Raw genomic sequence first — 14,154 nt, 5'->3', positions numbered from 1 at the left:
TTTCAATTGCAGCAATAGGTAAAATCCATTCAAGAGACGGCGTTGTTTTAAAAAAATCATTCTCGTCTCTTGAATGGATTTTAATATTTTAAAAATTTGTCATTATCATCCTCATCTTCATCATTCTCGTTGTTGTTGTCTGTCTAGATTCATCTAATGATAGTGAGAGGTCCCTCAATAGCGTTATACACGAGGATCGCCGTGGGCAATTTTTTAAGTGATTGCTTCTTAAAGTTCCTCTTATCTTATGTTAATTATTATCAGTTTATAGGTTAGGCAAGTAAAGAATACAAGTATGATGGCTCATTTCAGTTGACTATGTGATTGGAATAACTATTTCCTTCCGTCTATGATACGGACCGACACTTTTATTTTTGTGAAAGTAGTTATATAACAGCTTCCTACCTATAGAAATTTCATATAAGGACTTAAATTTCGATCAACGTTAGTAACAGAATGATGAAAAGAGTTGAGAGCTCAGGGTGGGACATGCAAAAAAGTATGTTGTCTTATATCTTCTCAACAGTCAACAACTTCAGAATTAGAGGGACATCCGTGTATTGGCAATGGAATAGTACACAATAACCTGTTGATTGCATTTCTCATGGTAAATCCCAGAGAAGTGTAATTGTAAGTCTTTCTTCTTTCTCTCATTCTCTCCCTCCTTGGCCCTGACAGTAAGTTCTGTATCTAGATTGGCACCTTTTGGATCGGTAGAATAATAATTAACTTGTTTTTGGTTAAGGATTGGAAAAAAGGTTTCTTAAAATATAGAACAAAATTACGTTTTACATAAACATATGTAATGTTGGATAGCTCGCAAAAAATGTTGTTTGATTTGGCATGTTAGCATGTATACAACTTACAAGTGAGTTGCCTGTTAGCATTCCTTGTAACGAATGAGCATGAATAACTAAATTCAACGGAGTAAGATGGTACATAGGCTGCTATCTGCCTCCCATGAGATTCCTAGCTTAGTAGACCATTCTTCATTGCCCAATTGCTACAAATGTCAACTGAAAATTGGATTTTTCACGAGAAAGTGACCAAACGACTGCATTATTGGTCTAGTATTGTTGGTTACTTCGTTGAAAAAGTTTTACATGCCATGTGTTTGATTGACCGAAACTGAGAAACTTGCTAACAATAAAATAGATACATGCATTTTATGATCTCACCTGGCTTTGAAGAATCTGGTGTGTACATTTGGAGTTAAGGCGAAATTAAGGTTATTTTCATAGTCGATGAGAATGAATGCTCAGGTCCTTGTGAAAACGTAGACGAGAACTCTTCTTTTTCACACCACTACATCACAGTTCTTATTAGAATTTTTACATTTGTTTGTGGTTGTTTACAGCAAGAAACATCAACCTTTTTTTGTGCAGGACTTGGGATTAATTAAACCATGTTACAATATGAGAATGTCTATATCCTCAATTGCAGCAATAGTAAAAAAATCCGTTCAAGAGACATCCTGTTGCTGACATCGGTGCACCGCGTCCATATAAGCAGTCAAAACACAAGTAATCAGCAGCCCCCACCACATTCACATTTTTTAACGAAATATAGGAAATTTGTGTAAAGTTCACAATATTTAAAGATTGAAATTGCGAACATCACATGGCAGACAATCCCCTACAAAGGTGTTATGTCTGTGTTCTTGTGGACTAGTCTTCTTTTGTGGATATGCTAAAATTTAAGGAACCCTATGTTCCAATTTGTTCTTCCTGAATACGTTATCTTTTTTCTGCATTTTGTCTATGTAGTTTTCACTTTCAGAATAAATTTGTGGACAAGCAACTGTTGGACTTCAGTTTCTGATTGGTGGAGTGGCTGCCTAAAAAACTGTGTTAATGCCCAAAAACACTGTGTAACTGACCGAAAATGGATTTAACCAATGGGAATGTGCTGTTTGTGGACAAGTCTGTCCACAAATTCGGACAACTCTATTGACATAGTATCGACTTGTGAGTTGTGAGAAGCAACCAAGAACAACTATTGATTGAAAATCCAAGCGCTAAGGTTATTTGAGCAACTATGAGGCCAAAATGAAATCCAATGCAGTTGATATCCCCTATGCCTGCGCTATACTTACCTTAACGTACCAGTGTCTTTAGGCAGGACTTGTGCCGTCCTTAACTAATTTGGCGGCAAAAAATACCATGCTGCACTGCACCCAAACTACCTTAATACTTGCAAAATTTTGTTTAATTTGAACTTTGAACCAATATGTAAATTGGCGTCTTAGGGCATTTCCAATAAGGGGTGTAAAATTACACCTCTACGTAGGTGTCATTAGGATTTTACAACTCTAATTGTATATTATTGTATAACCTATAAATATCCACACTCTATACTCTTCAATGGAGATGTGTAAAAAAAAATTGGATTTTAAACTCAGACGTTATTTAAAGTGATGTTTCTCTTTAGTTTAAAGTAGGACGTCCAAGTTAAAAAATTACAAATTAGAACTAAAAAGGGACGTGACTTAAAGTGACATCCGAATTTTTTTTTGTTCGAACGTTGGTTAAAATGTCGCCCGAGCTATTTATCAACTGATAGCGAGATGGAGAATTCCTCACTTCCTCTATCAACTAATAGTCTATTATCTACGGTATACCATTCCCATTAGGACATCTCCAATGGAGGGTGTAAATTGTTTAAAGTGTAAAATTTACACTCTAAATGTCAAAAGCTTGTTTCTAATGGGGGTGTAAATCCCAGGTGATAAGCTAATAGTTAATAGAGGGGGTGGGGAATTTCCCATCCGGCTATTAGTTAATAAACATTTCGGACGTCACTTAAACTTACGTCTGTTTTATTTTTTTTAGAATTGTAATGTTTGCGACGGGTAAAGACTGTTATTTATTGGTTGGCCCATTTTTATTAAACTACGAACGTTACTCAAAGTGACGTGCGTTTTATTTTTTTTGTTAAACCCCTTGCGACGGACTTTGACCATCAATTTTTCTCAGTTTTTTAATTTTATGAACTCTTAAATTTTGTTGCATTGGATACCATTTTGGATGTGGAAACTATTAATGTGTAAGAGAGGCCATAAAATCTTAGTGGCACCTATGTGGCACTTATGTGGAGGTGTATATATACACTCTCTATTGAATATGTCCTTAGGCTGAGTCCAATGGCTCCCTATCCCTTTAAAAGAGAAGTGTTAAAAGTCAATAAAAGAAATTTAAAAGTCAATAAAGTGGAAATTTAAAATCGGCGTATTTTTTCTATCTATTTTACTCTATATATACATAAAAAAATAGAAAGAAAATGTAAAGAAAAAAATCCTTTCAGATATATACGTAGAAAAATAATGATAGAAGTAAAATATGTTGACTTTAAATTTCCATTTTCATTGACTTTAAATTTCTATTTTATTGACTTTAACACTATTTTTAAAGGGATAGAGAGCCGTTGGACTCAGCCTTATAATAAGTTTTTTGACACTTCAAGTGTAAACTTTACACTCTATACGGTATGGGTTTACGAATAACAACTACTCGGTTAGCAGTCAACTTCAAGTATGAATATGACACCTAATCGATCTCCATCAAAATAGAACCAAGAAAGAAGAGTCTAACTAGTTCGTTATTCAGTTTAATTTAGTCGACGACAAAGTAATTATTAAGAACTCCTTTCTAGGCAACAAATTGATAACATCGATACAACTTGTTGGGACCTTGGGTGCGTATGGTATATATGTTTAGTATCGTTTTACTCCTCACCTACGTATTAGTGTAGTAGTGGTCTATTGCAAGTTGTAATCACTCCATACATTTTGATGTGGGAGAACTTTCATGTATCGTTTTTGTTGAAACTGGCGTTTGGGCCGGGTATTTGAACAATCAATGACATGTTTATTGGGCAGACATCCTCGTGCACATGTTAATATGTTATACCACTATATATATACACCAAATTCTATATGCTATGACATCCATTAATTCTTGTACAACATATATCTATAGTTCTTCAATGTGACTATAATATGACCAAGTTAAGCCTAAAGACCCCTAAACTCACATGTTTTCTCTCATGTATATGGAGAAACAAGAATAAAAACGGTTTGCCTATAAAATGCTTACCCATTCCTATCTTTCACATTTTAGAGTAATGAAATGAAAAATTTATCCGAAAATAATAATAATAATGATGTGATTATGAATTTATGATAAACATGGACAAAAATTTTATTCATAAGAAAAAAGAACAAGATACAACAGATATAATGGTGATGGAGAATTTCACCATGCAACAGAAAACAATAATACAAACTAAAGCATCAAAACACACCCACCTTAACAGCAGCAAAACTTATCAATTAGCAACTAACTATACATCAAAATACCGCCAAATGATAAACAATAGAGCCATATAGGCATCTTTACCCAAAAAAAGATTTATATAATAAAAATGCTTGGTGTGGGCCTGTGTACGGGTCCCATCCAACAGCTACAAAAGTTTCTCATAAGTTATGACATGGCAAATTCGAAATCTTATAAGATATGTGCAGTTTAAAATGTTAATTTGAAAGAGTATTAGATCATTGTTAATTTGGCCAACAATGACTGCTTTGTGGACTGGGATTTTATCATTCGATTGGTTAGGGTTCTTTTGGGCTTAATTTGAAACAGTGTCGTGGGCATGGTCTAGATACTAGTAATAAACAATAATAAGAGCATTTTTAGGAGAGACACTATCATAGCATCAAATACCAAATTTTCAATAATTTGGTGTTTTTTCATCTTCAGGAGAGACACATGTTGATGAAAACAAAAAAACACCAAAGCAAACACCAAATCGGCAAAAAATTTGGTGTTTACTTTGGTGTTGTATCAAATCTCTCTCGCGACTTTTGATAAACCGCGAGATTTTGTGAACACCGCGTGGGCTTTGGTGTTAGTTTGGGCCTCTGTCTCGTAGTGTTTCGAACACCAAATTTTGATATGTCACGGTTTATCGAAAACCGCGTGGGTTTGGGCTTGGTCTCTTGCGCGGTTTTGCAAAAGCCGCGCGTGGTTTGGTGTCGAATATTTAATGTTTCTCCTGAAATTGTTTAGTGTTGGTTTGGCTTGGTATTTGGTTTGGTTTAAATATTTGATATTGAAGGGTTTCATTCTAAACAAAAAGTAGTGGTTCTCCCCCAAAAAGCAGAGCCTCTCCTGCGGGTGATAGCAATGGTTCTCCTCCTCGTTCCGCGCAAGAAGAAATAAAGCGTACCAACCTAGATCTCTTCTCAAACCCTAGCCTCTCACACTCAAATCTCACCTCCTCCACAACCCAAACCTCGTAGATTAGTTTAGATATCTCAACTGGAAGTGATGAAGAAGAAGAAAAAGAAAAAAAACTTCTCTTTTTTTGTCTTCTTTGTTTGTATGTAGGGGTTTCTCTAATATTTTGGAAGATCAGCACTGGTCCTGCTCTTCAGTTTCATGAGATCTGGGTGTGGGTTATGGGGTTGGTTTTGCTGCCCCTTTTCCGAATTTTGCAAAACCTTTCTTGTATGAAGACCATGAATAAGTCAGATCTAGGTTTTTGTTGGTGTTCTGCTGGTGGTGTTTGGTTGTTTGGTTCTTCTAGGTCTAACATCTCTCAATCGGCGTCAATGTCATGGGTTCAGACCCTTGAGTTTGAAATTCTGGTTTGGCTTTAAATTTTGTTTGTCAAAAGCCATGGCTCTCTCCCTAAATCAACCCCCTCTCCGGATTGCTGGTTTGAATTGGGTACCTTGGTCAGGCCACCGCTCATTTATTGGGCTTATGGTGGAGCGTTCTTTTTTGGAATTGCCAATCTGTTGCCTTTGTCGTGGAGTTTTACACTATGCAATTTGAAGACTTTCGAGTCTTTACTCTGGGAGATCCAACACGTTGGATGTACGAGCAAGTTTGAAGCTGGTCCGGGGAAGAAGATGGGGTTTCCAATGTGGTTTTGTTGCTACTATTGGGTGCTTGGATTTGGCGGAGTTTATGTTGAGAAGACAGTATTTTTAGTGCTCTTGTTTGTTCTAGTTGTACTGATTATATCCTTGTTTTTCTTGCTTGCCCAACTTGTTGTTCTGAATGTAATGTTTTTATCTTTGAATGAATACAATCAGGCAGTTATCGGAAGAAGAAAAAAAAATAAAAATAAAAATTGGTATCTCTCCTAAAGATGTTATAAGGCACCATACTCACTATACTATCTTAGGATGACTACCTATGGTAACTAGAGGAGTTAATTTTTTTGGAGTTTAGTCTGTCATTGTACTCCCTCAGCTCATCCTCCTTTTAATTGTATTGCAATACTTCATATACCAATTTCTAATAATAAAAGTGTTATTTATCCAAAAAATAATAATAATAAACTAATCACAAGTGTTTTCTCTTTCTAGCAATTTGTGACAGCCTAAAATGAAAGAAACTCCTAATTAGAGAGAGCTTTTATAGAAAATCAGAAGTCTCAAAACGAAAGTTACATTGACACGAGAAAGAATTTGCTCCTAAACGCTTATGAGCGAAAAGTCTTCTAAGCACCAATCTACTACACATCCACTATCTTTTAACTATTGATTAACTCTAGTTAAATTAAATCTAACCAAATATTTATTTTACTCTCACTTCAAATCATCCCATTTTTTCTTCACAAATCTTTTCTTTCTTTGTGTGTTTCATAAAAATAAAGTAAAATGTTATTTTTCAATTAAAAATTAAAAATTTTTACAATTTTTTTTTTTTTAATTTTATGTTTCAGATTTTTCAAGGGGTTCCTTCATTCAATTACAATACGAAATTCTCATTTTTTTTATTGGCTATTATCATCGGTATTTTTGTTTGAAATAAAGTTGTAATTTGTAATTGCATTTAAGTTTTTTAAAATAATTATGATAAAATTTAAGTGTTTTTTCCCCATAAATGTCAGAGTAGTTTTTATTTTATTATACAAGATTTTTTTCTTTTTATTTATTTTTGTTTTACCGATACGAATTTTTCAAAATTTTAACTGTAGAATTTTTTTTGTGGAAAACTAAAGAAATGAAAGATTTGTAGAGATAAAAAAAAGAATGATTTGAAGAGAGAATAAAATAAATATTTTGTTAGATTTTAATTAACTATAATTAATCATTATTAGTTAAAAAAAATGGTGGAGGGGTGCTCTAGGAGACTTTTCGCTCATAAATGCAAAAAAGTGAATTTTTACTCTATTGACACGGATAGGTGTGTCCCTATTGGACACAAATACGAAATGTTTGACGCCAACAAAATAACAAAATTTGAGGTAAATCGTATACAATACAATGTGTGTAAACATATATTAGGTACTAACTCTATATCAAAGGCCATTAATACTGAGTAGTGGAAAATGCTCCCAGTGGCCCACGTTAGCCCCCCTTTTTTCTTTGAGACTGACACATCAGATTTTTCGTAAAAAAATGAATTCTACGCCTGTTTTTGCTGATTTCAATTGTTCGGGGGTAACCCAAAATAGATAAAAACCTATTTCCATATTCTCTTTTCAATTATACAAAACACTCCCAAAAAAAAAAAAAAAAAAAAAAAAAAATCATCTCTTCAAACCCTCTCTCTTATTCTTCTCTTCTTCCAAAATTAAATTAAGAAATTGTTCAGGATGATAGAGTGATGTCAAAATTACAGAAGATGTTGTTCTCTGGCAACACCTCTCAAATCCCTCTGTACCGAATTTCATTTTTGTTTTCTGATATTAGAACTCATACTTCAAATTTATCTTCTTCTTATTCGGTGGCATCATCATCTTCTTGGATTCATTTGAGATCTTTCATGTATTGTTAACTCATTCGTCTTCATTGCATGATATATTTGATGTGACCAAAACTTGCAAGTCTTGCTTTTAAGGGGCAACAGACTCTCTGGACAAATCCCTTATTCAATAGGAAACATATCTTCTTTGTTCACCCTTGATCTAGTAAACAACATCTTAGCAGGACATATTGGTGCAAGTTTTGAGAATTTCCAGTTTTTGGGTGCACTCTACCTAGATCACAATAACCTTACCGGTATTCTGCCAAAACAAGTACTTGAGCTAGCCAGACAATTAACTTTTGCTGACTTATCTCATAACTCTTTGGTTGGGTCGCTACCTTTGGAAGTCAGCAACCTACATAATCTTAGAGTGTTGGACCTTTCTGACAACAATATCAATGGTGAAATTCCTTCCACTCTTGGTAATTGTTTAAGTTTGCAAGAACTGTATTTACAAGGTAATTTCATTCAAGGAGTCGTCCCCTCTTCTTTTGGTGGTTTGAAAGGTATTGAAGATATCGATCTTTCACGAAATAACCTGTTAGGAAAAATTCCTAAACTTCTTGAAAACCTTGGTGCTCTGGAAAGTTTAAATCTATCATTTAATAACTTTGAGGGTGATGTACCAATAAGAGGGATCTTTGAAAATGTGAGTGCATATTTAATTTGTGGAAACAGTAACTTATGCGGGGGTGTTACCGAACTTCATTTGCCGAAATGCCCTATCCAAATGTCAAAGAAAAAGGAAATGTCTCTTGCTTTAAAACTGATACTTGGTGTTCTTCTCCCTCTATTAAGTATATCATTCCTGTTTCTTGCATTTTGCTTGAAGCAAAAGCGTCGAGCAAATCTTTCTTCAAAACTCTTTTGGAAAAGTAGTCTCCAACGGATTTCTTACAACGAGCTTCACCAAGCAACAAATGGTTTTTCTCCACAAAACTTGATTGGTACGGGAAATTTTGGATCCGTATATAAAGATATTCTTAATAGAGATGAAAGTATTATAGCAGTGAAGGTGCTCAACCTCATGGAAAGAGGTGCATCTAAGAGTTTCATGGCCGAGTGTGAAGTCTTGAGAAAGGTTCGACATCGGAATTTATTGAAAATCAAGACTGTTTGCGCCAGTATTGATTTCGAAGGTAATGACTTTAAGGCTTTAGTTTTTGAATTCATAACAAATGGAAGCTTAGAAAGTTGGTTGCATCCAAGCTCATCAGATAGATCACGAAGGCCTTCGAGAAACTTGAACCTTATCCAAAGGTTAAATATAGCGATTGATGTTGCTTCTGCATTGGATTATCTTTATAGTTATTGTCCAACGCCAATTGTTCACTGTGATCTGAAGCCAAGCAACGTCCTTCTCAATGATGACATAGTCGCCTATGTTGCTGACTTTGGACTAGCAAAATTTCTTCACGGGAACACTAACATTTCTGTTGAAAGTGAAACAAGTTCAATGGGCGTAAGAGGAACTCTTGGGTATATCCCTCCAGGTATGGGTTTAACTATTTTAATTAGTTGTTGTGAATTTTTTGAAATCTATGATCATACTTAAGAAAGCAATGAATGTTGTGTAGAGTATGGAATGGGTGCAGAGGTCCCTACACAAGGAGATGTGTACAGCTATGGAATAATGTTGTTGGAGATGTTTACAGAAAAGAGACCAACTGATGCAATGTTTGACAATAGGCTAAACCTTCACAACTTTTGTAAAGTAAACTTAATTGTGGGATTGATGGACATTTTAGATACGTGTTTTGTTCTTCAAGAGATTCCAAATGGTGATAATGGTGTTGAAGAGTAGATATGCATGACAGATCGAATGAGAGAGTGCGACTTCCAGACTAGAAATTGGTGTTGCATGCTCATCACATTCACCGTCGCAACGAATGAGCATCGATGAGGTTCTCAAGAAATTGCATATGCATAAAGAAGTCATTGTTAGAATTCAAGATCACGGAGAAATGTAGAATGAGCCTAGAGTTGTACATTTTGGTTTACCTGAATTTGAAGACTTCTTTTCTGGTGAGATTGAATTTCCATTACCAAATGACAAGTTTGACTTGAGAAGTTTAACCCAGCCGAGACAAATAGAATCTATGAAATTGAGATGGAAAAAAATGCAAATGAACTTGAACGTTTATGTACCTGGTAAAAGAATTGGAAGAAAGGGAAGTGAAACTCGAAGGTGAGTTACTCGAATACTATGGTCTGAGGGAGCAGAAATCAGACATTGTGGAATTACAAAGGCAACTCAAGATCAAGACAGTTGAGATCAACATGTTGAATATCAGCATTAATTCATTGCAAGCGGAGAGGAAGAAGCTTCAAGAAGAGATCGCAGAGGGAGCGGCAGTGAGAAAGGAGCTTGAGATGGCAAGGAACAGGATAAAGGAGCTGCAGAGGCAGATTCAGCTCGAGTCTAACCAAACTAAGGGCCAGCTAGGGCAGGGAATCGGATTGGGTTTGACCCGACCCGAACCCGAATAGTTCGAGTTCGGGTCGCTTTTTGTATCCGTTTACTTATTCGGGTCGGGTTCAGGTTCGGGTCTGTCGGATTCGATTCGGGTTCGGATATATTTTTGGGTTTTTTTTGAATTTTTAGTGTTATCCGATCGGGTTAGTCGGGTTCGGGTTCGGATATAGGCATATCCGACCCGAACCCTGCCCTAAGGCCAGCTGTTGATGCTTAAACAACAAGTTATTGGTCTTCAAGCAAAGGAGCAGGAAGCATTTAAGATAGCTGAGCTTGAGAAGAAACTCAATTCTATGAGAGATTTAGAGGTAGCAGTTATAGACACAGTAAGTCCCCTGTGATGGCAAGACAAGTAGTTAAATGATACCAAGATTCTACTTTTAGTGTGGTGCTGCATATATGTGGTAGGTTTTGGGAGCAACAGTCATGGCCATCAACTCAGAAATGGAACTAGGGTAACTCAAAGATGATGTGCATCACCTGGGATTCATATGGTGGAGTCTATGGGATTTAATGAATGCATCATCGCCGGGCCGCCACCGTAAAACCGAAAGTTATCAAAGGTAATAAAATGTTTTAATTTAGAATCTCTATATGTTGATATTTGTGTTTTCCTTTCTCTTAGATATTTTTTCAAAATGTTTTATTTAGGCGTGAATTCTGTAAAATTGGTCATTGTGTGAGATTTATTTTATGAGAATGATATAAGTATTATATATTTCTTTTTGCAGTATATGTAGAACTATTTGTAATGTGAGAACGATATTACATGCCATATGTGTTACAATTGCTTATTTCTTCAAACTTTTCGAGAAAATGTTTTAAATGTCAAACCATTTAGACAAGATCAATCAAGTATCCCCTAGATAGCAATTCATTCTCCAAACACAAGAAATATCTCATTCCAACAGAAAACGTGGGGTGGTCAACCCATTTGTTTAATTCAATTCACTAGCTTCCTTTATATCTTGGTTTCTATGAGTTTCTTGAAAAGAGACAATGGTCTGTAATTGCATTCTTTTCTTTTTGCTATTACATCTTCTACTTTAACTTATTTGATATATCCTTTTTCCCATGGTTTGTTGAGAAGAGATGGTTGCATCTTGCACTTTTCATCCATGTACTATAAAAAAAATCATGATATTCTTTTGTCTCTTAATTTGGATGTTGAGTTAGTTAACTCATAAATCTATGTTGGAGGAAACTTAGATTGTTAATTGAAGGGGTGTTCAATAAATTTACATGGAGTAGCAGAGGGGTGTAAAGTGGCTGAAGGGCCAAAAGTACACCATGTATTATTTTTTGTTTACCTGGCCCCTACATGAGTTGAATGGAAAGGATCAACCAATTCATATATGCTTTTCGTGAAGGGGTGAATTTTCCAGTGAGATGTTAGTTTTCTTAACATATTCATATATGCTTTTGGTTACAATGATGATCTGTATTTTTTTTCCCTCACACCAATTTTTGGCTCATACTAGCATATATAAATGCATCATAGCATTTACCACCTAATAGGACAGACCATTTTAGATGTTTCATCTTATATGGTGATTGGTGTTTTATGAAATCATTTAAGATTAAGTTATTTCTATCGCTAACAATATTTATTTGGTTAAGTGAGAACTTATTGATGTAATCACAGAGATGCAATTTGGTTAGTAGGTACATGTTGATGCAATTTGGACATTTCTATTTTGACACCTAATTTTTATTGTAATCTTACCGGGATTTGGTTATATGTAAGGACTTTAGTTGCTATCCCTCATCATTTGAAGTCTCCTCTATCAAGGACAAAGGAGGTACTTTTTTTGCTACTAAAATGTACAGAGTCGATCACACTTTTATTAAAATGATAGTCATATATTTTACAGTTTTACCATCCGTGATTAATTGCTTGATTAAGACGAAAACCACAAAGGGAGAGGATGTAAAATACTAGACCACGATAAAAAGACAGTAGTGATTATCGTTGAGGAAGGGTCAATTCATGGTCATTTCAAACAACCTAAGAGTGGTTATGTATAATTTTGGTTCATTTTAGCAATTATTCATGTTCATCATACATATTTAAAGAACCTCCAATTTTCAATAAAATGTTAACTTACCTAATTGTGTTTGCTTTTTGGGTGATGTTCCATGGTGGTACCTTGCTTACAATAGGATGATTGGACCTTCTTGAAATAAAGAATTTAGCATGGTTGATGTTGTTCTGAAGTTGTTATAAAGTTAGCAGCCAAACAAACTTTGGAATTCCCTGTTACTGAGGCAAGTACTTCTTGTAGCCCATTCCTTATGCATCTCCTTGCTCTTTTCATTTGTGACTTATTATGTTGATCTCTTAGACCTCTCACTGCCATCTTAATTTGAGTCATATAATATCAGCGGGCTATGTATCTTATCATTTTAAGTAATCTTTTTAGATCTAAAATGTGGAGATTTAGTTGAAATTATATTGTGCTTAATAGTATAGAACTATATCGAGGGTTTAAATTTAAATTGATTGAAATCTGATATAAATGGTTGGAGGGATTAAATTTATCTTCAAAATTGCAGATTTCTTGGTTATTTAGAAAGGTCGGTACAAATGACGATAAGGGATTTCAATGCTACTTGGCCAATGTTCAATATAAACTACAGGATAGTGAAAAAACTATTCGAGAAGGATTTGTAAAAATTGGTGGAAATGGTAAGCCAAATATGTTCCTTCTAATTCTTAAAAAAGTATGACTTGAAGAGAAATGTCATAAATTACCAAATACATTTGTGGTCAAGACGATGGGATTTGGTCTCTAGGGGCCAAAATGCTAAAATGTCTCTACCTAGAACCAGATCAATTTGTTGATTGGTAATAATAGATAAGTAACAATCAACAAAAGTGTCTTAAGGAATCTATATTGATAACTAAGACATCCCAGGCTTCCCAGCTAGGCTCATACCTCTTAGCCCACTATGTGTCATGTTCCTTAGCAAGGCAGTAAGGTAAACAATAAAGTCCCAGTTATGATTGTTTCAACATATTGGAGCTCCACTTAAAGACACTGCCTTGGGATTTCAATCCTCGAAACATAACACTTGCAGAAGCCCAATCAAGGAGAAATGTCTTGACATCTTGGCTGCTATTTCTGAGCATGCATTGTTTCTTTAAATTTTCTTTTCTTTCAGGGTTTATTTTATATTTTTTGCCTTTTGTCTCATGATAAATGTGTAAGTGGACCTTCATATATTGGGCAGAGACAACGAAAGAGTTCATTGCAAAGTTGGATCTTAAAATTGGCCAAAAAGTTCTTGGTGGTGGTTGCGGCATTGGTGGAGGAGACTTTTACATGCCTGACAACTTTGGTGTTATGGTTTCTTTCAATCTTGAACGTGCCATTGGATGCAAATGCTTTGTTGAATTTAATGTTACTAAATGTATGCAAATGCTTCATTGAAGTTGATGTTGCTGATTGTATGAAAAAGACATACCCACCATACAAATGTGTTAATATTTGTACCAAAGTTTTTTTCTTAATCTTTTGTAGAAGTAGCCCATACAAAGCACTTTATACTTTATATGTTCTGTTTATTTTCTTCTTGGAGGAGGTTACTTACAAGAATGTTCACATAGAAGTAAACAAAGCAACAGATCATCTAGGAAGGTTGGGTGTTCACAACGATGATGGATTCGTAGTATATGGCTCATATCTTGGTTGTAGTTTACTGCCTACAGAGTAAACTGATGTAAGACTGTAATTAAGAGGAAGAATATATGACATTTCACAGAGTATTATTTATGGGTCTGCCCAAGGTTGCAGATTCTGGTCATACGATTGTAATCAAGTTGCAAATTTCATTTTTTTTTTTTTTTGGTTGGTTGATTTCATCACTCTTGGCTAATCTATATTCCAAATTGTTGCACATGTAAATTTG

The 14,154-nt window shown here is 35.0% G+C and overlaps 1 pseudogene; it reads left to right on the top strand.

Annotated features, from left to right (window-relative positions):
- Window positions 1–8,514: 8,514 nt before the first annotated feature.
- On the top strand, window positions 8,515–9,570 carry LOC147478642 (putative LRR receptor-like serine/threonine-protein kinase At3g47570 pseudogene; annotated as a pseudogene).
- Window positions 9,571–14,154: the final 4,584 nt, after the last annotated feature.

The sequence above is a fragment of the Coptis chinensis genome, chromosome 9, assembly GCF_015680905.1.
Source record: "Coptis chinensis isolate HL-2020 chromosome 9, ASM1568090v1, whole genome shotgun sequence".
NCBI lineage: Eukaryota > Viridiplantae > Streptophyta > Magnoliopsida > Ranunculales > Ranunculaceae > Coptis > Coptis chinensis.
This window is presented reverse-complemented; position numbering and strand designations above follow the sequence as displayed.